The following is a 25,011-nucleotide window of genomic DNA, read 5'->3' as shown; positions in this document are numbered from 1 at the left end:
AACAGTAATTATGCCGTGACCTTGAGGTGAACAGGCCAATCACTGCTGGTTACACTTGTCAACATTTCCTCTCTAGTTCCTGTCTAACTGACAGCAGGAAAATGCAGAATGGAGTGTGGAGTGCTTATGTGGATATCAGCTGTATATCAGTGACTGTGGTATCTGTGCGCAGAAAAGAGAGAGAGAGAGAGAGAGAGAGAGAGAGAGAGCAACTCTAAATAGAAGATGACATTGCCCTGCTGACTTTGATTATTCCAGGCACATTCAGAGCAGTTTGAGAGCAATATGAAACAGAGTGCCATGATGCTTGCACCCTGCACAAAGCGAATAAAGCTAAGACTGACATGGCACGATCACATCAGAATGCTTTGCTCCACTGTTACAGAATCATCCTTCAAGGAGAACGGAGAGCAATGCGCCGGGGAGTAGCTAACTCTATCATTACGCTGCCATCATTGGAAACAACACAGCCAGCCCTGCTTGAACCTTTATTGCTGCACATCATGAACGCCAATTTAAATCATTCAGGTTTGACTTGTAGGATTCCAGACAATGATCATATTAAACCATAAATTGAGATGTCTTCCCAACATTCGTGCTCTTGGATGGCAGCAAAAACAGTGTTTACGGCATCTACGTGATTGTGTGTGTGTGTTAGTAACAAGGTAAGATTTTAGTCAAGGGCAATGCAGCTTGTTGACCAGTGTCGTTCATATGCAAGGTCAGATCAGTCTAAGCCCGCATAAATCTTAAGAAAATATCATTAGCATAGCCACAGATGCTGGGGTATTCTGACGAACACGTGACTAGATTTAATCTTAGCCCTGATTTGGGAGCGGGATAAACTCAGGCAAATACATCACATTCAGGTGGCAGAGAATTCACTCGTGGTTTAAATGATTTGGTGTATTATTATATCTGCACATCTTAATACCGGCGATCAGCGCTGCGCTAAATGTAATCGGTTTAATGTGCTATTGTGTATGTATTCAGTTCATTGGAGCTTATCTGAGATTGTGAAGTGAGTGTCCTCTCCTCGGGGATGTTTGTCCTCCATGCATTTAACTTATATTACACAGGAGAGTGAGGTATTACCTGGGATAGTCCTGTATAGATAGGCTGTACAGAATTACTGTAAATCACTTCCTAAGAATTCATCCGTTCATACTGCATGCATGCAGACAATGCTGGTGATACAATGCAAGCATTGATGAACTACTTATTCATCTAGCTGTTACAGCCTCAAAACGCTGGACTTCTTAAATGGGTCATGTCATATGATAAATCAAATTCTTGTTGATGTTTTAAAGTAAAAGAGTTTGATTTATTGATATGTAAACGGATAGTATTGGGACTAATCATCAAAAATTTCTCAGTTCCAAAAAGCTGGATTTTTGACTTCATAAGGAGAAAGCAGGATAGATATTTAATTTTAAATATGAGGAAAACTTGGAAAACCTTGTACTCTTCCTGTCTATGTGTAGCACTTAGTGCTCTTTATGTACATCCAGTGGATCATAATGTTATGAAAGAGTGGCTCAAATTTATATATAGGTAATTGTGTCATTAAAATGTAGTATAAATATTGTGAAATATAATGAAATAACTGTTTTCTTTAATATATTTAGTATGTAATTACAGTGATTTCTGTAGAATAGCAAAGAAAATAGCAAAGCATTGTGTAAGTGAAGTTTTACAAAAAGTTTTAACCAATTTTCCACCCTTCAACAGTCAAAGATGACATTTTCGGTCTGCTAATAATAAGATCTTTTATTATGCATCTTTCTTTGTAGTCACTTCATCACGACTTACCTGCGACCCTGCTTATGTCATATCCAGAATTCCTAAAAAAGAGTTTTTGTGTGTAGGAGAGTCCATATCCTTCCATCTTATTCTTCTGTAAATATTTTAGCATTTGCTTTATTGGAGAGGGTGATTAATTTAGATCAAAGTCTTAAACAGTACATTTTTTTATCAGCTCAAATGTATGAAAAACAAAATGCCTGTTACTACGTTTACTTCCTGACTTCCTAAAGCAGAAGGTCTTGTGTTCCAGATGCAGTGTCGGTATGTGTGTGGAACAGACTGCTGATCGCAGCTGTGTGCTGTAGTTTAGCGCCATGGTGTGAGACGTTCCTCTCCCCTGCCAGCCTCTGTTTGGCTTTATTTTAATGCGGTGGGTGAGATTAGGCTGTTGCGGTGCGAGTGGGGCCGGCAGGGGCCACATTAGAGCAGTGAATGTCATTTTCTCCAGCAGCATGGAAGCCAGGCCTCTAATGTGGAGGAATTAACGAAGCTTGAGCAAAGCCCAGCGCTCTGCCCCTGCTCCTCACCCTCCTCTGTGTGTTCTTCCTCATCTCTGCAACCTTCCTTTGGCACTCCCACTGGATTTGTTTGTTTTGGGGAATAATTTTAACTGCAACTGCATTTGAAGGGTCTTTAAAGAAGACACTTTATGTGTTTTGTCATATTTGGGTAATCTTTCACTCTATGATAGATGAAGTATTTCTGGTTTTTCATTTAATCTTAACTCTGTTTCCTCCAGACAGCCAATTGGAACTCAAGAGGAACTGCTAGTGTTCATCTGGACCGAAGGTCCCCTAGAGTTCATCGATGCCTCAGATTCCCTTCTACCATTCAGTGAATATGAATACAGAGTCACTGCCGTCAACTCTAAAGGCTCTACCTCCAGCTCCTGGACCTCCGTCTGAACTCCCTCAGCCCACCCCACCAGTGCCGACTCTCTTCTGCTGAGCTGGACCCAGCCTAACATGCCAAACGGAGTGATCACCAAGTACAAAGTGGTGTACCAGAAACTACACAACGATCTCCACAACTGTTACTTTGTGTGAGACAACATTGTGTGAGAAGTTATAAATGAACCATGTGCAAACAAGCAAGACAATTGAGAAATGATGTATGAACTAGCACCCACAAAAAAAAAAATTTCTCAAATCTATCAAATGAATAGAGAGGCAACACTTTTCTTTCCTATTATCTTTAAAAAAAAAATGTTTTGCCTTTATAATGATTACTGTGTAGAGCTGACAGGAAACAAAGTGGGAGAGAAAGAGGGGGGCGGGATCGGAAAAGATCCTCGAGCCGAGATTCAAACTCGAGATGATTGTAGCACAACGACGCTGTATGGTACATGCTGCCCACAAGGCTATCGGTGCCAACTATGATGCTTCTTTCTGAATGTGAAAAATAATATGATATATAAGACAATATAGGGGGACTGGGGCTATAGCTGACACAGGTTTTACATCAGTGAATAGTTCTGAGAGTTGGTAAAATTAAAGTCATTTTCTGTGTAGGCACATATCTTAAATTTTGGTTACCAAAACAAAGGTCTTGGACATTTTCCCTGTTATTACCCATGAAAAAAAAACGTACTGTTATTAAATACAAATAGCTGAACTCATTTTGTCACAATAAATGAGGTAAGTTTTGACAATGGCAATTAAGTAGCCTACAGTAGACTTTTCAGCAAAAAAAGAGTTTATTAATAATGAAATACAAAACAATATATTACTCAAAACAAATACAAACTTGCAATATTTCAATTAATACATTGTATAAACTACTGTTTAGAAGTTCAGGTAAGTTTTTATTTTTATTTTTTAATAATAGTTTTATTTTCACTTTTACGGATTAATGTGACACAAAATACTGCTTTGGCATTCTAGGATGACAAAAAAAAGATATTAAAAGAAGAAATAGAAATAAAAATAGAAAACATTTATTTTAAATTGTAATAACACTTTATAATATTGATGTTTTACTGTCTTTTTGATCATGTAAATGCAGCTTTGATAAACCTAATGTTTCAAAAATAAAAATAAATAAAATTTAAGAATCTTACAGACCAAACCTTTGAAGAGTAAATTAATAAACAATTAAAATGTTTGACAGCATGCTCCAACATTTTGATTATTTCATTGAATTGAATTAGATTGTTTGCTTAGATTATTTGTATTATTTATTTTGAGCCTACTTTGAGTGCATATTGTCCCATTGTTGTGTTTTTGGCTGCTTCTCAGCTTCAGCACCTGAAGATTCCAGCATCAGCATCTGTCTGAGATCATTCTTCAGCGATCAGCCCATTGCTCGCATGTTTAAACAGATTCCTCATTCGCTGATGTCTCCACCTATAAAAGTAGCCGCTGTGATTCATGACATTCTCATGTTTGACACCGAGGAAAAATTGTGTGCTGCTTTCCTCGCAGATGCTCGCAACTGCATCATGGCCAAAAATAAAAGCTGCAGCTTGAGTTCCTGTTCAATACAAGTGTGAACAGAGCCAACTTGCCCCCTGATAGCAGCACCACCACAGGGGAAAGAATCCAGAACCCACTGAGGAGTTCAGCTTCTCCCACAGAGCGCCAGATAGATGCCTGCCTAATAGACAAATTAATTATTTTGATAGCAATTAATGAACGTCATCCGGGATAGGCCTTTTATCAGCACCCCTCTTTTCTTTGAGAGTAATTTACAGTTCCGCTTCTATTCTCTTGGCAGTCCTTTCAGGTTTTCTTGACCTCCAGAGGTCGGCTTCAGTGGTGAATGTGTGACGTCAGACTGCAGTTAATCAGCTTGTAATTAATTTTCCATGTGTCCTCAGCCCTCTTGAGTTATGACCCTGGCCTCCTAATGGCTGATGCAAATTTATTATTTAGCAAATTGTAAATTTTTTTGTAATTTTATAATATAACTTATGATTAAAATCTGTATTTTTATGGAGTATTTAATGTATAATGTGAATTTTATGATTTTACATTTTTGGAAAAAAATATTTTGAAATAGAAATAGCACTAGAATTTTCAGTTTTGCATTTTTAGAACCAGGCTAATTATTTGTAGTTTACAATATAAAGGTTAATTTACCCATACTGTTCTGAGTTTTTCCACGGTCATCTGCTGAAGACACTGCCCAATCGTATAACAGCTGCCACAGGGAAATTGTAGTGTGGGTATTAGTGCAATTTCTCACAGCTACATTTATAATCCATCAATCCTGCACAATCTTTTTTTGGATACTGACTTTGTGCTATATCAGCTGTCCGCTGCCATGTCAATACTTGGCCTGCAGTGGGGCATCATATTGATTTAGCTGTTGCCAACTGTTGAGTGGCTACAGGTTAATGTTCTCTGGTGGAGTGAAGTTGTTTTCATGTCTGAGAATGAAGGAATAAGGGAAAAAAAATCTTGTCGTTCCTGCTAGTGCATGCACTTGTAAATCTGACAAGGAAAAATCCTCAACAAGCTATACATTATATTTTATCAGTTTATTTTTGTATATTATATTGTTATGATAGCTGTACCTGTTTTGTAGCTATGAACTAAAAAACCTATATATTCCAGTTAGTTTTTTCCTATTATATATTGCATATTTTTTATAGGAATATTATATTATATATTATTATTATTATGTAAGGAATATTATTATATTATATTATATTATATTATATTATATTATATTATATTATATTATATTATATTATATTATATTATATTATATACAAATTACATTATATTATATACAAATTATATAAAAATATATTTTTTTAATTGCTGCAGTATGCACATTAATAGCTGGTTATAGCTATTATATTGTAATTAGCCTTTTGTATGAGTTTTAGTTTAGTTTTAGTTTATTTGATGGGTTTTACATTTTTTGTTTTTTTCACATATATATATATATATATATATATATATATATATATATTTAACTTTAATTTCAGTTTTTAGTTTTAGCAATTCAGCCTAATCATACTTATTTCTGAAACATTTGGACTTGTACATCTAATAGGTCATTTATGTTTTTTTGTTATTTTAGCTTCATTTAAAAATGGTTTTCGATTTTTAGTCTTAGTTAATGATAACAACCCTTGAATACGCTATTAAAACCAAATGTAGTTTATTTGGAATGCAGAAAATCATGTGTCATCCTTATTGTTGAGCCCTGAGCAGTAAACATGCTTGTAGGTATCAAATCAATCCAAAAAGAGTTTGTGCTAGATGTGCTAGATTTGTCTTTGATTTGGTTTTAGAAACCGTTGCTTAGACACATCGTATGTAGAGTGGAGTCAGATCGTGGAGCAGATGGTGTAATGCTGTTCAGTAGCTCTTTAGCAGAGAGTAAAGCTTGTGGTCTTCTGTGGTCTGAGCATGCCCATCCTCTTTTTTTTGGGTGGATGGGGCTGCTATTGATCCCTGGCTGTGCTGTGTGCCGTACCTCGTGCCAGTGCGTGTGATTAATGTGGACGTCATGACGGCGGGACTGAATGAGGCTATGGAGCACAGGCGGTCTGAGCCGCCAAAAGCCTTCTCCCTCACTATGTGTGCAGACGCCCCTCATTACCGAACACTTATCAAGCCTACATGAGAGATTAGGCAGGCCCAGTCACAGCCAGCACCAGACCTGTCCCATCCCTTCCTCTCTTCCTTTTTTTTTTTTTTTTGCTCTCACACTTTCTCTTTCTTCTTAACGCTATGGCCTTTTTCCTCTGCTTTCTGTACGTAGCTTCCAGCACACTCTCTGCCTCTCGTACTCTCTCTCTCTCCCCCTCCTGATCTTTCCAGATGTTGCTCAGCAGCCCCATGAGAACCCCAGCGATGGGAGATGTATTAATACATCCTATTGATTAGATCAGGACCCCTGACAGTCATTTGCAGAGATACCATCTGGCTGCTGTTCCAATGCCTTCACCCAAACAGGACGTGACACCTTATTAATCTCAACCGCCGCTCTATAGACGCTTCGCGTTTTGTGCACAGAAGCCCGACTCTGTCGGAGTAGCAAGCGGAGATGCAGGCGGACCTGAAGGGTGCAAGAAATTAAGGTTATTACACAAATTGAGCCATATGGTCCAAATATTTCAGAGCTGAAATTTACTAGGCAATAAAAATTGCTCCTGCCTTCCTAATGGTGTAAATTACAGTTTAACCATGGCTCTAATGATGTCCTTCTGCTGCCTGTAACCACTCTAACATGAAGGACATTGTTTAAAAAAAAATGGGGGGGGGGGGATGTTGAAACTCCGGCAGCATGTTTACAATCTGTTAGTTTATCATTAAGAACACAGTGAAGAGTGCATAAACATGATGGCGGCGCATTGGGCCGTGTCTTTGTGTAGACTCGTATACACACTGTTGAAGCAGAACCGCGAGTAGCTCTTTTGGGCCCTGGTTGAACCCATGCTCATTTGCCGAAAGGACACACAGAGGGGAGCTCCCGACGGCCTGTGGATTTTGATAGTGGATTCCTCTGAGCTTTCACAAACTTTAATCTCATTCCTAGTTTCAGACCAGGCTGGTGACACAATTGAGGATTTTATTTGTGTAGCTTAAAGATTCAAAAATGTTTATAGGTGTCAAAGGAGTCATTGCATGGTGGTATGGACACGTATATTGTATATGTTCATGTATATATTTACATAGTATATAAATATATATTTTTATATACAAATATATATATTTTTTATAAATTATTATATAGACATCTTCTATAATATAGAAGGCCAAACAGCATTATTCTGCTATTATATTGTCAATATTGGGATTGTAGTACTAAGTAAACACTCTAAGAAAGCTTGTTAAATCTAATTTCTTATTTAAAGTGCTAAAATTAGTGGTGTACAGTACTTGACTGCAAGTGCTTTTATTTTCTGAAAACAACTTCCATCATTCACAGTCCTGATTGTCATGCATACACAGATTGCCACATTCGGACGAGGTATGTGGTACTTTCGTCTTTTTCTTTATGTGTGTGTTTGCATGCATGAGGGGTTTCCTTCATCAGACACCGGCCCAGTCTGAAGAACAGCTCAGTGATTCAAGAGCCCTCCATCTGATTGAGGCTTGGCTTGAACAGAACTTTACATCTAAACCACAAATAATTGTGTCAAGGCATCAGTTGTTAGTACTGCAGATTCATTGAAATGATGCTTAAAATTCTGTTGACTTTCTCAACAGTTAAACTGAAAGTGAACGAGAGCCATAGAGTGGTCGAAAAATTAAAGGGATAGTTCACCAAAAAATGAAAATTTTGTCATCATTTACTCACCCTCATGTTTTTCCAAACGTGTATGGCTGTCTTTATCCTGCATATCACAGAAGATGCATTTACAGTTTTTTGTTTATATAATGAAAGTCAATGTGGTTTAATGTTGTTTTGGATCCAATTGACTCTCAATATGGACAAAATCACAGACTTTTCATTTTTGCGTGAACGGCCTGTGAATAGCACAGGAATGGTGGTTTTGAAATGTGCATCATGAAAACCTTTCCTCGGTTTGTTTTAATATACCAGTGTAGAGAAGATTTTTATTATATTCAAGAATCTATGTGTATTAAAAAAATAAACATTAGACATTCATTAAACATTCAGGGATATTCAGAAATGAATGATAATACTTACAAAAAAATGCATCAGTGCATTATTTCATCTGTTTGAATGTAGGTTGCTTAAAACATGACCAAAGGCTCCATTTGATGCTTTTTGATGAGGCATTTCCCGGGCCCTGTAGCTGTTAGCATGATACTAATAAAATCCAGCTCAGGCTGAAGTCAGCAGTGGAAGGCCGGGACAGTATGTCTACTGTATGCAAATGAAGCAGTCCCACACCTTTGAAGGGTCAGGAATCTCCACTTTCATCTAATCAGCATAATTGTTGTGACAAATCCACATGGTTATTCTTAATTAAAATCATCCCCTGGCCCAAGCAGCCCCCAGCGCTGTCACAGGAAATAACACATATGTAAGCAGCTGATGAGACAAGGGAGACCTGTGCTCAGTTGAAAGAGGAAAAGCGGAAAGAAAAGGGGCTTTAAAAGACTTCTTTCCCCTGATTCCCTGAGCTTATGCTAAATGTGTTTCTGACTCTGATACCTCTTTAATGTTTAAACCAGCGAGACCTCTTTCTGCCTCAATTACAGAAAGTCCGAATTCAGTGCTTTTGTCCAGAAGCCTGGCTGCTGTTGGCTTCCGTACAGAGGTTTACACGTCCAAGTTCGTATGCAGTCGATCTTAATATAAAGGATTGTTTAGAATTTAAAGTGTGTGTTTTACATCATTTAAATGCCTGACATATTCTCTTTTGAAATGTAATTCTGTAATGTTGAGAATTTGATGTATGGTGGATATATGCACATCCCAAAAGGCAGCATAACCAATTCTCTTAATCAAAACTTAAACACTTCCCATTTTAGGGATCTGTGCCATAAACATTTATTTGTAAATCTATAACAAAAATCAATTCTCTTAGTCGCTTTTTAATGGCTGCCTTGAGTATCCTGGATGAGGGAGCGCCTGCTTGTTAATGTCTTGGTGCCCATGTTTAGGAAAGTGTTTGATAGCATTGCCATCTAGGGGCAGGATATAAGTCTCTGTGCTGAAATAAAGTGAAATGAAACAGCTGTCTCTATTGACAATGTGCATATGTTTGCTGGTTTATAGTCCAAATGTTCTCAATTTTTCAACCACGTAAAAAGGTAGCGTTTTAAATGCTTCAGTGCCTCCCAGCAATGTAATGTATCAGGGTGTAAAATCTGCATAGGGACAGTTGAGAGAGGTTTCTGTAGCTTTATTATTGATGGTAAGAATTATGTGTAGTGTTTTTTTTTCTGGTCAAATTAATTTTTATTTTTAAGGAATGAATAAATCTTCTGTTAAAAAAGCAAACATCTATTTACAAAACTAATATTCAGCATGGATGCCGACAGAGTTACATGTCTTTATTTAGTTATCAATTTATATTTTGTTTTTTAATATTGATATTTTTGAGCCTCCATATGGTGATTTATAAGGTTTTTATATTCTATTTTGTTTGTTTGTGTTTTCTGCTTTGTTTTTTTGTTTTGGTTTTTTGCTTTGCGTTGTTTTTTGTTTTGTTTTGCCATCTTTGCAATTTTTGATCTATTCATGAGTACTGCATTCACAAAAAAAATTATATACTGCACTTAATGAAATATACATTATGTACTGTAATGTATGCTGTAGATAATAATTTCTTATTATTAGTCATGAAGATGATGATGATGATAATAATATATAACATTAAAGAGTAACTAAACCCTAAACCAACTTTTTTTAGTTAATGATCTATAAGAATGGGGCTTTATTAGTGCTGTTCATTGATTCGAGTAACTTTTTTGACATTTGAGTATAAAGTGTTTTAATTCTACAATATATGGTGTAAAAACGTGTGAGTGCTGCCCTCTTCAGGTTGAACGGTGGCTACTGCAGTTGATTTTTCCTATTGGATGTTGGGGTGGCAAGTGACGTAAGCGGTGGCAGGTGACGTAAGCGGTTTCCAGCTCACCACGCCCCTTGGTACGAGCTACCACGCCCTTGGTAGTATAAAACCATCAAAATCACTGTAGTGAGTCAGGAGCTGGAATTGCGAGTATTGGTAACGACCAGGATAGACTATTATAGCATCTATTTAGCATAGCAATTATATAGTTATTTAGATCTTCAAGTTAGCTTAGATTTATCTGTATTTAGTACTGTGGTCAGGATGGTACGGAGGTTGTTGCTGGTTGCGACAGCACTGCTGGACTGCATAGTTTACCAGCAGACTTTAAAATTAAGCGCCAGTGGTTGCATGCATTTGGCCTGGAAGACCGCAAGTTCCCGCCTAGAGCTCGAGTGTGCAAACTGCGTTTTACGCGGGATTGCTTCTCCAACGCAATGGAGGTGGAAATGGACTTCTCCACACAGCTCGCGCTGAAAAGCGACGCTGTGCGGGAGTTAAGACCGCAGTTTGAGCCAGCGGCTCGAATTGATATGAACAAACACCTCGACACCCTCCACTTCAGGTGAAAGTGGGGGAGAAAAGTCCTCTACTTCAAATGATCGCTCTGTTGCAAAACTACTTGCGTCATTACAGTCACTCTCCATTTTAGCGTCTCTGACAGCAGCTGTCAATCAATCCATCACTGCGAGTCTCAGGATCACGCCGCACTCGCTCAGCCCCGCCCTAGGTTCGTCCCCTCTATCTCCGCTGTGATCTGCCCACTTTTCAGCATTTTTCAAATATTGTCAGTGGGTGGAGTCAGGCTCTGAGCAGGGGTTTAGTTACACTTTAAATATAATATTTGAATTATTAAATTGTATTTTAATAGTAATATTATCATTATTATTGATACAATTAATACAATGTTATAACATAACTAATTTTATTTGTGTCTTTTGTGTTGCAGGGTAACATTTTTCAAGCTCAAGTGTTTGGAGCCGTACACTATATATAATGTGCGTGTAGAAGCAGTTAATGGAGAAGGTCAGGTGTCTAGTCCTTGGACCACCATTCAGACCCTTGAAGCCTCTCCACATGGCCTGGCTAACTTCAGTGTGGAGAAGAAAGAACACAGCCAAATGCTGCTGCTACAGTGGGCTAAACCATCCTCTCCAAATGGAGTCATCAAAGTATGCAACCCTCAATGACAGTAACATTGCAATATCAGCTCCAGAATCTGCTATAATTTACCATATTTATATCCATATAAGTATATGGATTATACATTTTTATCCTCAATGAGGACAACCTGGAGTTCAAATCAGTTCCTCTTCTACCGTCTGGAACCCTACACTGTGTACACGCTCATTCTCGAAGCTTGCACCGAAGCAGGCTGTACAATTGAAGAAGCTGGCCCCTTCTCTCAATCGGCTCCTACGGTTCAGCAGGTCCAATCCCGCAGCGCTGAGCTCCGCTGGTCTCCACCTGCCCAGCCCAACGGCAGGATCCTGCAGTACCAGGTTCTGGCTGTAAGTCTAGAAGATGGCAGGGTACGGAGTGATGAAGATGACTCGATGAGAGACAAGATTGTTCTCATCCAGAATGACACCCAGGCTAACAGCTTCTCCTATAACTTGTCTGGCCTTCTGCCCTGGAGCAGGTATAAGTTTTGAGTGTGTGTTTCAAATGTGGCAGGATATACCAATAGCCCGTGGCTCACAGTTCAAACCAAACAAGCTCCTCCTAGAGGATTGGCTCCTCCGGCTGTCAGTCATGTAGAGGGAAAGCCTAATGAAGTCTTTGTAGCTTGGACGCCTCCTTTGGAGCCCAATGGTTTTCTTCTGACCTACAGGATTCAGAGGGACAACGTTGACTTCCATTTCAGCTTCGACTCAAGTGTGTTCAACTACACTGATGTGGATTTAACCACGTACACTCTCTACAGTTACGCAGTCATTGTCTGCACTTTGGCTGGGTGCGTTACCAATAAGCCTATGCAGATCAGGACATTAAAGCCGTCCCTGCCAACACAGCGCTACCTATGGTGTCTGATGTCACTTCCTATTTACCATTCAGCATTATGGTGGAGTGGGACCCCCTTGCACAACCTAATGGGGTCATCAACAGCTACTCGCTTTAAAAATGGCTCCCAGCTGTGCCCAACCTTAAATGCTTAAATTTTGCTTCACACAGTGCGTTTCAAAGCCAATGTTTCTCCATTACTGCACTAAAGCCCTACTACAGGTAAAATACCAGCATACAGCACTAACACTGTTTACTCTGGAGTTTTGATACGTAATGTATATTGTAAGGCAACCCCAAGTATTTGAGGCTGAAGATAGATAAATAAACAACTAACAGAGTACTTAAAGCATCTTTAAATAGAATTGTTAGTAGTAGATATTTTCTTGTTATATTGTCTAGCTGCAAACCTAAATTAGCTGGTCAGACTTTTTCAGTTGCTGCACCAAAGACAGACACACTGATAAAACCAAATGAGCGAAGGAAGAAAAGGAGCGAGAGAGAATCTTAAAGGGGGAGGGAGTCAACCTTGAGCCTATTCTAATGTTTCCATCTTCGGCATGGACAAAGATGGTCAGAAGGAGGAGGCTCTCATATGAGGGATGGCTAAAGTCTGGAGCTTCTCTATGTATGTTGAAGTGAAAATCCAGATAAGTGGGGTGATGATAATGGTTCATCAACATTATCAACTCGCCACTCATTGCCTCTTTCAGACGACCTTCCCTTTATTCTCTTGCTCGCTATCTTCTCTCCCTTTTCTCCTTCAGTCTGGTGACCTTCTGAAGGAGAAAACCTTTAGTCCGTTCTCTATAGTGTTGATAAATAACAGCACATTTTACTAGGATAAGCACCTAAATTATGTTTATAGTCCTAAATATTCAAAATCTAATTTAAAAAGTAAAACAAAAAAATGGCACTGATAAAACAGGGTTTTTTTGTGTGTTTATTATTTATTTCTTTGGTGTAATGTTTTAATATTTATTTTCATATGTTCCTTATTGATATTGTTTTTATTTATTTTTAGATATTATTTAATGTTTTTTTCATTATTTTTTTGTGTATGTTTGCAGATATGAGGTAAGAGTGGAGGCCTGAGCAGCTAGTGATTGTTCTTCAGTACAGACGCTTGAGTCGCCTCCTGCTGGACAACCTGCCCCGCTGCTGGAGCTGCAGACTAACCCTTCGGGCATACAAGTCTTTCTGCTGTCCTGGTCTCCTCCAGCTGAGCCCAATGGGAAACTTTTGCACTACCAGCTGTACCGAAAACTCGCTTTAGACAAGGAAAGCCAATCTGTAACTACACTGATCTATCGCAACTCCTCAACCACCTACCAAGATGACAAACTTCTGCCTTACACAGCCTACGAATACCAGGTCACATTGCTGTTTCACATTTCACTCAGATGTGTTTTACACTCCAAATGGCAGAATTTACTGCCATTGGTGCATTTGAGTTGAACTTTTTATACCTAAAATTAATATATTACACAAAGAATGAACAGACTTTTTATATTTTCTCAAGAAGTGTGACTGTTGTCTGTAAGCTTGTGGATAGTTGACAGAGGGTTGCCATACATTTGCTAAGGTGTTCTGAATGGTTGCTTTAAGTTAGTGCTATTTATACAATAAAATAAATATTACAGTGTACTATTTATACTATATTGTAGTATTTATTAGTATTCTGAGTTGGCTTTTAGTTTTATATTTTCAATTTAATTATAGGTTGGTTTAGTATTTTTAATATGAATTGTTTAATAGTTTTTAAAAAGTTCTATTTAGCTATATAGTTATAATATATAGTTTTAATCATTTAGTCCTTTTTTTAGTAACTTAAACCTGTTTAATTTCTGCTAGTTGCTGAGACAAAATTTCAGTTTCATTCAAGATTTAAGTTTTTCATCTAATATGTATATAATGTGTTGTTTTATTTCAGCTTTATTTCATTTAATAAAATGAAAAAAAAAATGAATAGTTTTAGTTTTAGCAAGTTTAGTTTTTAGCATGATGCATCCTGAATATGAAATCATCCCTCTACACTTTGTGATGCTTCATACTTTGTTCTTGTGATGCATAATATTTTAGCATAATCATGCAACTAAACATGATTAAATCTGCCATATAAACTTGTCCTCAAGGAATATTTAATTAGCATGATTATTTGTTGCGGTTGTTTTTAACGTACTGCTCAGTGCTCATCTCTACTCTCTCATTCACATGTTCATCGCACCGCCGTCGCCTTACGAGACCTTTCTTAATTGACAGCCTAGCCTTTGGAGCAAAATAACATTAGCATTTTACTGTCAGGCCTAAGAGGCTTGGGCTGATCAGGACTAAATTGATAGAGTTTGCCTGATTGTTCCATCTTATTTATGAGTGGTAATTTATGACAGCTGGCGGGCGGAGCTGAGTGATGACGGACAAGCGACAGGGCCATTAATCTGGGCCTGGCTGAATGTTGATGATTTCGATCGAAGTCATTGAATTAGCTGTAAGGCCTCCCAAATGTACAAGTATTGGAAAGACCTTTTAATGCTATTGGCTTTCCCGGGGGGGTTGCTAACTATCCTGGAATCGTCACTGAGCTTATGTCTACGTCTGCTTGTTTAACAGTATGAATCACTGTTTGTTGACCATTTGTATTTTTGAAGGAGTCAGGACTTCTACTTTTTTTAATGTTCTTGTCTTAATGTCGTGGAGATGTCTCCCTTTTTGTTGTGTTTTATTTTACTCGTTCTTACACAAGGGCATGTGTCCCTGTGAAATCAAACCCATCCCATGTTAAGAGGCTACATATTTTATTGACACTTTTATGTCAAATCTTAATTAGCCTAGTGCTCATAACAGAAAAGGGAACTTTTGGCCCCGTGTCCATGACTGGGGGGCGTGGCCACAGCCAATGAGGGCTTGTCTCCGGGCAGATTCGGCCCACATCCATTAGAGCTCGCTCATGAAATAGTTTTATTTTCCCGCGTTAATTACAGCTCTGTATGCAAGTGCTTCAGTGGCAATAAAACGTCTGCGCCGATACAAGGGCATGAAGATGTCCTGGCTGACTCCACTTTAAAACGTAGCAGCCATATCTCTTTTCACCAAATTCCTATCTGAGAATCGGAATGACTTATCAGTGAGAAATTAAGGTTATCACGTTTCTTTGTCCTGGTGCTCATTCATAACGGCGCACAAGCGAACCGTCACTCTTTCCTCCTCACTGACTTCCTGCCAACATGACCTTTTCTCTTTTCGGGTGACAAGAGGCTGTTTTGTGACCGCCCTCTTTCTCTTCTGTCACAGCTCTGTCGCCCCCTTTGCGCTCCGACACTTCTAGTCGTCACTTTGGCAGTGGAACAGGTTCGGATGGGAATGTGAAATCAGCCGGTGACTCGTGCAGTCTGTGTGTATTGCCACTTAGATCTATCATCTGGATTGATCACGGTGTAATTGCCTATTATTGAGGCTAATTTAACCCTATCCACAGGAACATCCATCTGCCGCTGCTATTATAACTGACAATCTACAAATTACTTACTCATGCAAATAGCGACCCCAGTTGACCTTTTCCTACTCTTCCTGTGTAATTATACAAACAGCTCGTCTAGTAAATAAGATTACTTCACCTTTCCATGTGTTCATTTACTCCTTGATGAAGGTGAAATTTAATTTTCATGTAGATTCAGGCTGGAGTGATTCTGTAATGGATGCTGATGTTTTGGCTATTAATGACAGCAGGGCTTCGAGAGCGTAAGACTTCTGACTCCTCAAAGTAGTTGAATGGGTAGTTTGCTTTTGCAAAATGCGCCAGGAGGGTTCATCAGGTGAAGGTGACTTCTCTTAAGAGGAGGATGGTGTCGAGTCTCCGTTCTGTCTGCTGGGCCATTTCAGAGCCGGTGTGGGTATCAGAGCCGGTCTTATATCGGCCCTGCAGGTGTGAGAGAGACCACAGGCGTCTCGATACACTCACCTGTAGCTTTGAACACCAAAGTTCCTTTATTTTCTTGTGCATGTCTATACTAGTTGGTCTATGGTCATGATAAATGTTGGAGCTGTGGTCTAGCAAGTAAAACGTGTGTCAGTTTATTTCCTGAGAACTTCAACACTCATGAAACTTTCCTTTAAATTTACACTAGATCTGTCTAGTTTATTTTCCAACTCGCCCCAAAATTGGAGGACTGGACTTTGAATGGGCCAATCCATCATTTGCAATGTTCCAGCAGATTCCTTCCATCGCAGCTAGTTCCAGCAATAGTTTGTTTTATGGGCATGTGGCCAGTTCAACAAAAACAAGTGAAACCTCTTAAATAAAGTGTTCTAATTATTTTGGCCACCACTGCATATGTGTACCATAAGTTATTATTATAATAATAACAATATAGCATTATATAATTTTTATTTTTATTTTATACATTTATTATATATATATATATATATATATATATATATATATATATATATATATATATATAAATATAAATATCAAATATACATATATATAAATACCTGACTTCATGTGTTATTTAATTTTGACTATCTAGGTGTGGGCTGTAAACTCAGCAGGTCGTGCTGGTAGCCCTAGGGCTTAAGGTCACACAGGGGTTAAGCTCTCCTAAATTCCTGCACATCCAAGCCACCTCAGCTGTGGTGGATATCAGCCCACCCAGCAAGCTAATGGCCTTGTCAGCCTCTACAGAGTCTTCACACAAAATAAAGATTCATACCTGCTGGTACATCAAATACAATAGATTTATTTTTACTTATGCATATAAATATTTATAACAATTACATATAAGCAACTAAGAATTTAGACTATTAGAATTTCTAGTGCAAACTGGAACAAGCTCTTTTGTTTCTTTGACTGCAGCTGTCTGAGGGGACGTCCCACCAGCAGATGTCCCTCTCCACTTAGGGTCTTAGGCCCTTCACTGTGTATTCTGTAGGTGTGGAGGCCTGCACCTGTTTCCTGTGCAGCAGACGAGGTCCCTTAAGTGTGCACCGCACCCAGGCCTCCACCCCGGCCCAGCAGCCCCCACCACGTCTAGTCGCCCTCACCTCCCGCTCAGCTCTGGTGCCTCTTCAGCCCAATGGCATCATTGAAAGGTACAGATTTTGCATAATATTAAAAACAGATAACTTAATATAATCATGATTATGCTAAAATTCTTTATTAATATTTAAGGGTGAAGTGTGGTTTATGCAGCGTATTCAAAGTTTCAAAATATTCAACAATGGCGTGAGTTTAGACAGGACTCCAGGACTCTTTTTCTAAGCAACGGCAGACTGAGGTGGTGTTTGAAAACAATATTAAATATTATTATAATTTAAAATAAATTTTCAAATGTAATTTATAAAAAGAAATAACAACAGCAAACCTGAATTTTTAGCAGCCATTACTACTCTTCCATGTCACGTGATCCAAGATTCATTCTCCATTCAAAATGCATTCTGTTGATGTGGTGTTCATGAAACTTTATAATTATTATTATAGTCAAGGTTTTTATCCTTTTTTGTTTCACAAATAAAAGTCTTTTTAAAAGAAATCAAACTGACCCCAAAAGTTTAAATGGTAGTGTATTAAGGTAGTAGTATATATAGTATATTTGTCCCTTTCACTTTCATCTCTGTAGCTGTGAGCTCCATGTGCGATCATCCTGTCCTCAGCCGCTGCAGCCTGTCCCTGTAAGCGGTGTCATCGGCCATGTGGAAATCACATTCTTTGGACTGGAGCAGAGCTTCAACGTCACTGGCCTACTGCCCTATGGCAAGTCTTACAATAACATGGGCAGACTGGGTCTGACTGGGTTTTCATCTTCACACTCAAAGAAGACTCGGGACTCTCGTATGGTTCTGGTTATATGTTGCTAACAAATTATAAATGCCATAAAATTCATTCCTATTACCATCTAAAATTCTTCAACTGTTAAATTAAGGCACCTAAATCAAACCCCTCTCTTGCTGTTTCTTTTCAGCTCCACAGTATAAGGAGCCATTTGTGGTGCACAGTGGTTACCACAGTGTTTGTGGACTGTAGTGGCTCTTTCTCTCTGAATGGGCCTCTGAGAGAATACAGCCTAACCGAGAACAACCTGCACATCTACAGCGGCTCCCACAGCTCACTGTACATCATGGGCGGATCTACAGGGGGGCAAGGGGGGGCAGGTGCCCCCCCACTCTAGAGCCTTGCCCCCCCAGCTGCCCCCCTAACTTTAATGATCCAAAAACTGTACTTACAAAAACAACCCACCACTATGTCCAATACATTTACCAAAAGTGAACAATTTAATTTTTAATTTTAAATGTATTATTCGCCCTTCCCCCCTGCCCCTCAAATACTTAGTTACGTCCCTGATTCGAACGTGCAGAGCGGCGTTCGCTCAGTCTGGCTCATACACACAGCGAGTCTGGCTGCTTCGGTGCGGTGGCCCTGCAACCAGAGACTGAGCTGCCCCGGACAGATCCTCTGAAGGTGAAGTGAGTTTCCCCAGGTGTAGTTTAAACACACGTTTAACTTAAAGTTACATTTGTATTTTATGCTAAAGACGATTCAGCATCAGCAAAAACAGCGAGTCTATTACGTTAGGCAAAATCAGCGGTCAAATCGCTCCCTCGTGATTTGTAAGAGCACTCTTCTCTTTGATTAGTCTGATTTTGATTTTAGTAAAGACAAGAACAGCTTAATAAAAAATATAAAATATTGAGGGGCAGCGCTAGGGCTGTGCTAATGGGGCTTAAGCCCCGAAAGTTTTTAGTAAAGGCCCGAATATTTTGTTAAATTGTCTTTCTCACAGAGCAAAACAATTCATCAGAAAAACAAATGTGAATAAGATTACAACGGCCGCGATTAACTAATCATGAACAGTGCATATTACATTTTTATTTATATTTTCCCCTTTGCATTAAAGGTACTTTTGACGTGCTTTTGCAACGTTGAGCATTGTAGCCAATCACAGACATGTCTGTTGATCACATCGGCCAATCAGAGGCGTTTAAATGAGTCGCTGTGCTGAAGATGTGTTTTGCGCGAGCTCACCGAGTTCACGTTCGCAAACCTGTCTTTATTATTGGCAATAAACTTAAGATGCAGATAAGAGATTCACTTGATATTATTATTGATGCTGCTCTGATGCACTACATTACGCAACGCTCTGTTTGTTGTTAGGAAGACTAAAAGTTCAGCGGTCTAGCTCATCAATGTCAAAATTATTAAATAAGTTAACAAATGCCTGGTAAAATGTAAGTAGATCATTTAATATTTGACTGTTTTACAATAGAAAAGTTCAACTTTTTTATTTATTTATTAAATTTTGCCTTTTTGAATTGAAAATATGCTATAATTTCCTTGATTCATTTATGTAAATTACAAATAAAATATTAGTTGCAAATAGTTACAATTATTTCACTAATACAACAAGCCTTTCTTTTTCTTTATTCCCTTAAATCGCTTTAATAATTAATTAATTCCTTTAAATAAAAGTAGCCAATTTTAGTTTGGGCTGTTATGTTACAACACACAATACAGTGCCAGTTAGGAGATCGATCATTTCATTAGCTAAGCCTAAGCAGTCCTATTAAATCCAATTCCTCTCAGATATCATAGCAATGAAACCAGGTTACAACTGGGGAAATAACAAATACAATAGAATTAAGTAGTCTAAACATAACTGGTGTGTGTGTTGTGAATTAAAAAACGTTGTAGTGTGTAAGGGCATGATTAAACAATAACTACTGTAGTTTAAAAGTGTTTTTGTGTTTTTTTTTTAAAGCAATTCATATATAGGGATTCCATGTACCCCTGCCACCCTGCCAAGACCTCTTGCCACCCCTTTGCCCCCCCATGCAAAATTTTCTAGATCCGCCACTGCTGTACATCCCACGCACCTCTGATAAAAGTATGCCCATAGGGTTATACTATGACCTCGGGCTGGGCACGATTTTTTTCTGTCTTATTGTGGACCTTAGTGGTTCTTTTTCATTGTGCCCTATTCTCATAATCTCTTTTGTCACTTTTCTCTTCAGCCTTTGCATTTTAAGTTACCTGAACCACTGACAGTGGCAGCGCCAGCTCTCCTGTCATTAAATACAGCACAGTTACTGGTATAGGTACGTTTACTCTGACCCGGTTGGTGATTGGGCAGTATCTCCATTCTCTAAGGGCAGAGCCAATGAAACGAAACGAAATCTCATTCATTTATTTATTTTTTTTTTTTGGTTTTGTTGAGTAAATAAACACTAAATAACTTTTTTAGGTATTCCAATATAACGAATGGTTTAGGTCGAACTAGATGACAACAACTAAATCTGTGCATGTAGCAACACTTTTTGTCTCATTGCAGACATTTGAACACTTTCAAAGCTCCAAGATCTTCATGTGGTGAAACCAGAGCCATATCGAGAGAGAGTTGCGACAACTCCATTGACTCCAATGGAACGCTTTTTTTTACAGCAATGGCGGCTCGTGGAGCCTCTAAATAGTTCCCGGAAGTAGCAGCAAACCGATGCCGCGCCGTAGAGATGCAGCAGAATTAACCGTTTGCGACGCACTTTTAAAAGGTAAGAAGTTTAAATAATAAGATTGTATATTATCAGTACATCTTAATAACAATGAATTGCAAATTAAAACCTTCTAGTAGATTATCACTCATTAAATGAGTAGATTTAAGGGATGTTATCAGATAACTAACAGATTAGGCTGGAGCTGAATAAAGTTAGTAACGAACACCCTATTAATTGTAAAATCTGTTCTCTTAATTCAGTTTCATCCATCGTGTTTGTAATTAGAAAAAAAGGAATCTAAACATATTTTTTTTGCAGGGTGGGGAAAGTTAGCTAACGTTAGTTCAATATAACGTTTGATCACGTGTGACAGCAGTGAGTGGAAGTGGTAAAAATGAGGTTATAACGTTTGTTCCTTATTACACGTATTAAATTCCTTAATAATAAAATGCACCCTATTGATATAAATTTTGAGTGAATTGAGTTTGCAAAAACATGGGTGGGGTGTTTTTAGTCATTGTGATTCATTGACTATTACCTATTCATATACTATTACCTATATTATATAACCTGTCTATATTATATAATACTACTGTATTATGTACTTAAACTTGTTAGTGTATAAAAGTAACATACTGTAACATTTTGTGGGTGCTGGTAGGTGGAGGATTAGTGGTGCCACTGGACTGTTCTTTGATGGAGCATCAGTGAGGATGCAGGTCAGGAGTGCTGAGGGGACCTTTTTTTTTTTTTTTGAAAGCTGCATTTTCATTCTTTATTTTTCTTAGTGCTGCCTTTGCATTGTTTGATATTTTTTTTCTTGTCTCTTTTAATTTTTTTAATAGACGCAGGTAACTGGCTGATGGTTCACTGGAATGCTGACTGGGTGCTGACTGACTTGCTGCTGGTTGACTCGGCAGTGTCACCTTTCCCCGTCTCTCCTCTCTAGCCATGTCCTCTATTTCTTCACTATCACTTTCCCTTCTCTGAGTGTCCTCATTCTTTTTTCCCTCAACCTTTGAAACTGATAGAGGCAGAATACATACAATTTAAATATTGAATATATCACATCACTTCAAAATGAGAAATATTACTTCAACTAGTATGAGTTTGTACTTATATATGTATCACCTGAAATAATATAGCTGTGATCAGCAGCCATTTCTTGCATGTTTACAGGTCTAGGGGTGCATCATGGTGCAGGGCCCTCCTCTTTTTGACCACAGGACGATGTACAAAGATTGTGGGAATAACATCTGGTCTCAGCCTACTCTTGAATTTTTTGGTCACGACAAATTGGTTTGCCTCAAAATGTGCCTGCAGAGTGACTTGAGTTAAGTTTCCACACACAACTTTTTTTTTGTCTACCCACATATGGTACATATCACATGGTGGTTAAATGCACAGTTATAGGAAACACTGATGACTCCCTGCAATGTCTCACCATGAGTCTCAGCTCCCTGGGTTTTGCAAGGCTTTGCTTGTTCCTTATTTCTAGTAAATAATTTTCAATGTAAAAAAGTGCAAATAAATTTAAGTATAATTAACTAACAATTTTTTGTTGTTGTAATTTTTATTTATATTTAGATTGCTCCTGCTGACTTGAGCCAACCATTATTTTCTCCTCTCCATGTCAGCGGGGAAGCCATACATTCACACACCTTTCTCTGACCGAGTGGAGCATCCCCATGCAGTACAGCAAACCATGGTAGATACTATGCAAGGACAACATGAAACAAAGCACACATACAAAATGCTTGGCATGCTATTAAATTTATTAGAAATGTATTTATGAATTGCTGTAAATAGTTAATTGCATTTATTTGAATAAAAATACAAAGAAAAAGTAAACTCGTAATATATAATAACAATTTAAAATAACTGTTTTCTATTTTAAAATGTAATATACTCGTGATGCCAAGCTGAATTTTCAGCATCATTACTTTTGAATGGCAGTGTACATGTTTATATACGAGTATGCTTAAGTTGTTTTAAACCTAAATATATTGTGTACATGAATAAGTATTGTAAGAATTATACTAGATATAAAAGATATATTATTTATAATACATAATTATATTACTATATGTAATTGTAAGAATTATAAATAGTAAGCTTCATTTTACATTTACTTAACATGCTAATCACTGCTGCTAACAGTTAATTGACCCATAGTGCGGTGCGAGCTGAAAATCACCTGTCACCAGCCTGTCTCTACTACCTGAAAGTCATCTATATGACATTAGTTAACATGAGATCAGTGAAAAGAGAAGAGCCCTAAGCAAGCCCCCATTCATCAGGGAGAGACCTCCAATAGTGCCCCTTCAGATGAGAAGCACCAAGTATCCACCTAATGACACCTATCTTGTGAGAGAAAATTGTATTCTAATTCACTATTCACTAGGTCTGTAAAGCTTGCTCTAACCTTCTACCATTTTTAATCAATTAGCAAAGATGTATGTTAGACTGTAGAGGTTTACGCTCAAAGCTGCAAAATGCAGTTCCTTTAAATGTCCAGAAGAGAGAGTAATAACACTGCTCTTCCTACTGCAACTGTATGGCAGTGTCATAGTCATAAAGGCAATGATTCTGTTCAGATTAGCATATTAGTCATCTTAAAAGTTTAGGGTCAGTAAGGGGTTTTTTTTCTTCTTCCTTTTTCAGAATATTAGAATGATTTCTGGAAGACAGGATTAATGGCTACTGACAGTTCAGCTTTGCCATCATGAAAATATATTACATTTTTGAATGTATTAAAATAGAAAATTTTAATAATATTTTACTGTTTTTCCTGTAAAATTTTATCTAAATAAATTTAGCCTTGGCTGCTGTCTGGTTGCTAAGAGCCAGATTAAAAACTCACAACATTTAAAGGAATAGTTAACCCAAAATGGAAAAGTCCCTCAAGGGCATCCAAGATGAAGATGAGATTTTTTTTTGTTCATCAGAAAAGATATATAGAAATTCCACTGCATTTCCTGACTTCCTTTCCAATCGATCCTCAGCAGTGAATGGGTGCCGTCAGTATGAGATATGACAAAAACATCACAATAATCCACACGACTTCAGTCCATCAATAAACTGTGAACTGAAGTAACTGAACTCTGGCCTGTGCTTTTCTGGCTGCTCCAGAGACCTTCCTCTCTGGCTCTCCCCATGCTTCTGCAGGTCTGCTTCAGCCCGATGCACTGATGGTAAGCCCGCTCCTCTCCTCTCTCTCTCCTCTTCCCAGTTTGACAATATAGCGGAGTCCTCCTGCAGTATAACACTAAAGCTTTTCGCCATGCACACTGAGGTACAGGCTCTGGAATGTACTTCAGAATAGATTATCACTATAGCCTGCTGCATTGGCATGTTTTGCATTTTTCCTCATTAGTGGTACTTGCTAAGGCAGCTGTCACTATGACTGTTTCTTATGCTAACTACAAATACTTATGTGACACGAATGTCTTTTGTTCTACTTGTCTGTTTGCACATCCAAGCACCACTTACTAGAGATTGCATTCACTTTCCATCATGCTTTGGGTTTTGTTTTGCTGTTGAGTGGCAGTGCATGCAGAATGTGGTTGCAATTTGCATTCATGCATAACCCTTCTCATTCAATGGCTTGTTTTTGACTTTTGCTCATCAGATGGATTTGACTGTCTCTGTTGCATGTGATTGACAGACTGAGTGTGTTTGTCCTTTATATTGATTTAACATGTTTTGATCAGGGTTTGACTGACACTAAAATCAGAGGCACAAGCAACCACAGCTATCAGGCCAGCATGTCTGTGCTGCGTGTTCCCAGCCAGAGCCAGCTGAGCTCAGCCATGCCGATTCCCAGAATTCCTTGCATCGGAGTGTTAGTCAGCTGATCGACATGCAGGATGAGAAGTCTCTGGGTGATGGAGCGTGGGACGCTGACCTGCACGGCACTGACAGCGGCATGGTTAGATGACGTTGATATGGAATCAACATATATTAGAATGATTTGATCATGTAACACTGAAGCCTGGAGTAATGACTGCTGAAAACAGACAACTTTCAAAAACTTTTTAGTGTTTTGAATGTTACTTTGGGAAATTGGTCATAGATGATGGTCATTTACAGTTCAGTGGACATGATACAAACTACACATTTACACATTTAGTAAAATATAACTCTAGAATGGCACAAATGACCAATCATGTAAAAAGTCCAAATGTTACAAACAACTTTACATGTAATGTACATATTATATTAATATAAACATATTATATTAATGTAAACATTCCTGATGTGTT

At 38.3% G+C, this 25,011-nt stretch overlaps 1 long non-coding RNA gene and 1 pseudogene across 1 annotated transcript; both read left to right on the top strand.

Moving 5' to 3' along the window:
* LOC132113384 (usherin-like) overlaps positions 1–18,228 on the top strand; it is a 219,745-nt pseudogene extending 201,517 nt beyond the window's left edge.
* A 2,401-nt stretch (positions 18,229–20,629) lies between these two features.
* Positions 20,630–21,778, top strand: LOC132112821 (uncharacterized). The gene is made up of 3 exons (XR_009425049.1): positions 20,630–20,803; positions 21,408–21,465; positions 21,592–21,778. It is a non-coding gene; the product is annotated as an uncharacterized LOC132112821 (long non-coding RNA).
* The last annotated feature ends 3,233 nt before the right edge of the window (positions 21,779–25,011 follow it).

The sequence above is a fragment of the Carassius carassius genome, chromosome 32 (genome assembly GCF_963082965.1).
Source record: "Carassius carassius chromosome 32, fCarCar2.1, whole genome shotgun sequence".
Classification (NCBI taxonomy): Eukaryota; Metazoa; Chordata; class Actinopteri; order Cypriniformes; family Cyprinidae; genus Carassius; species Carassius carassius.
Note: the sequence above shows the minus strand (reverse complement) of the source record. Positions and strands in the feature narration are given on the sequence as shown.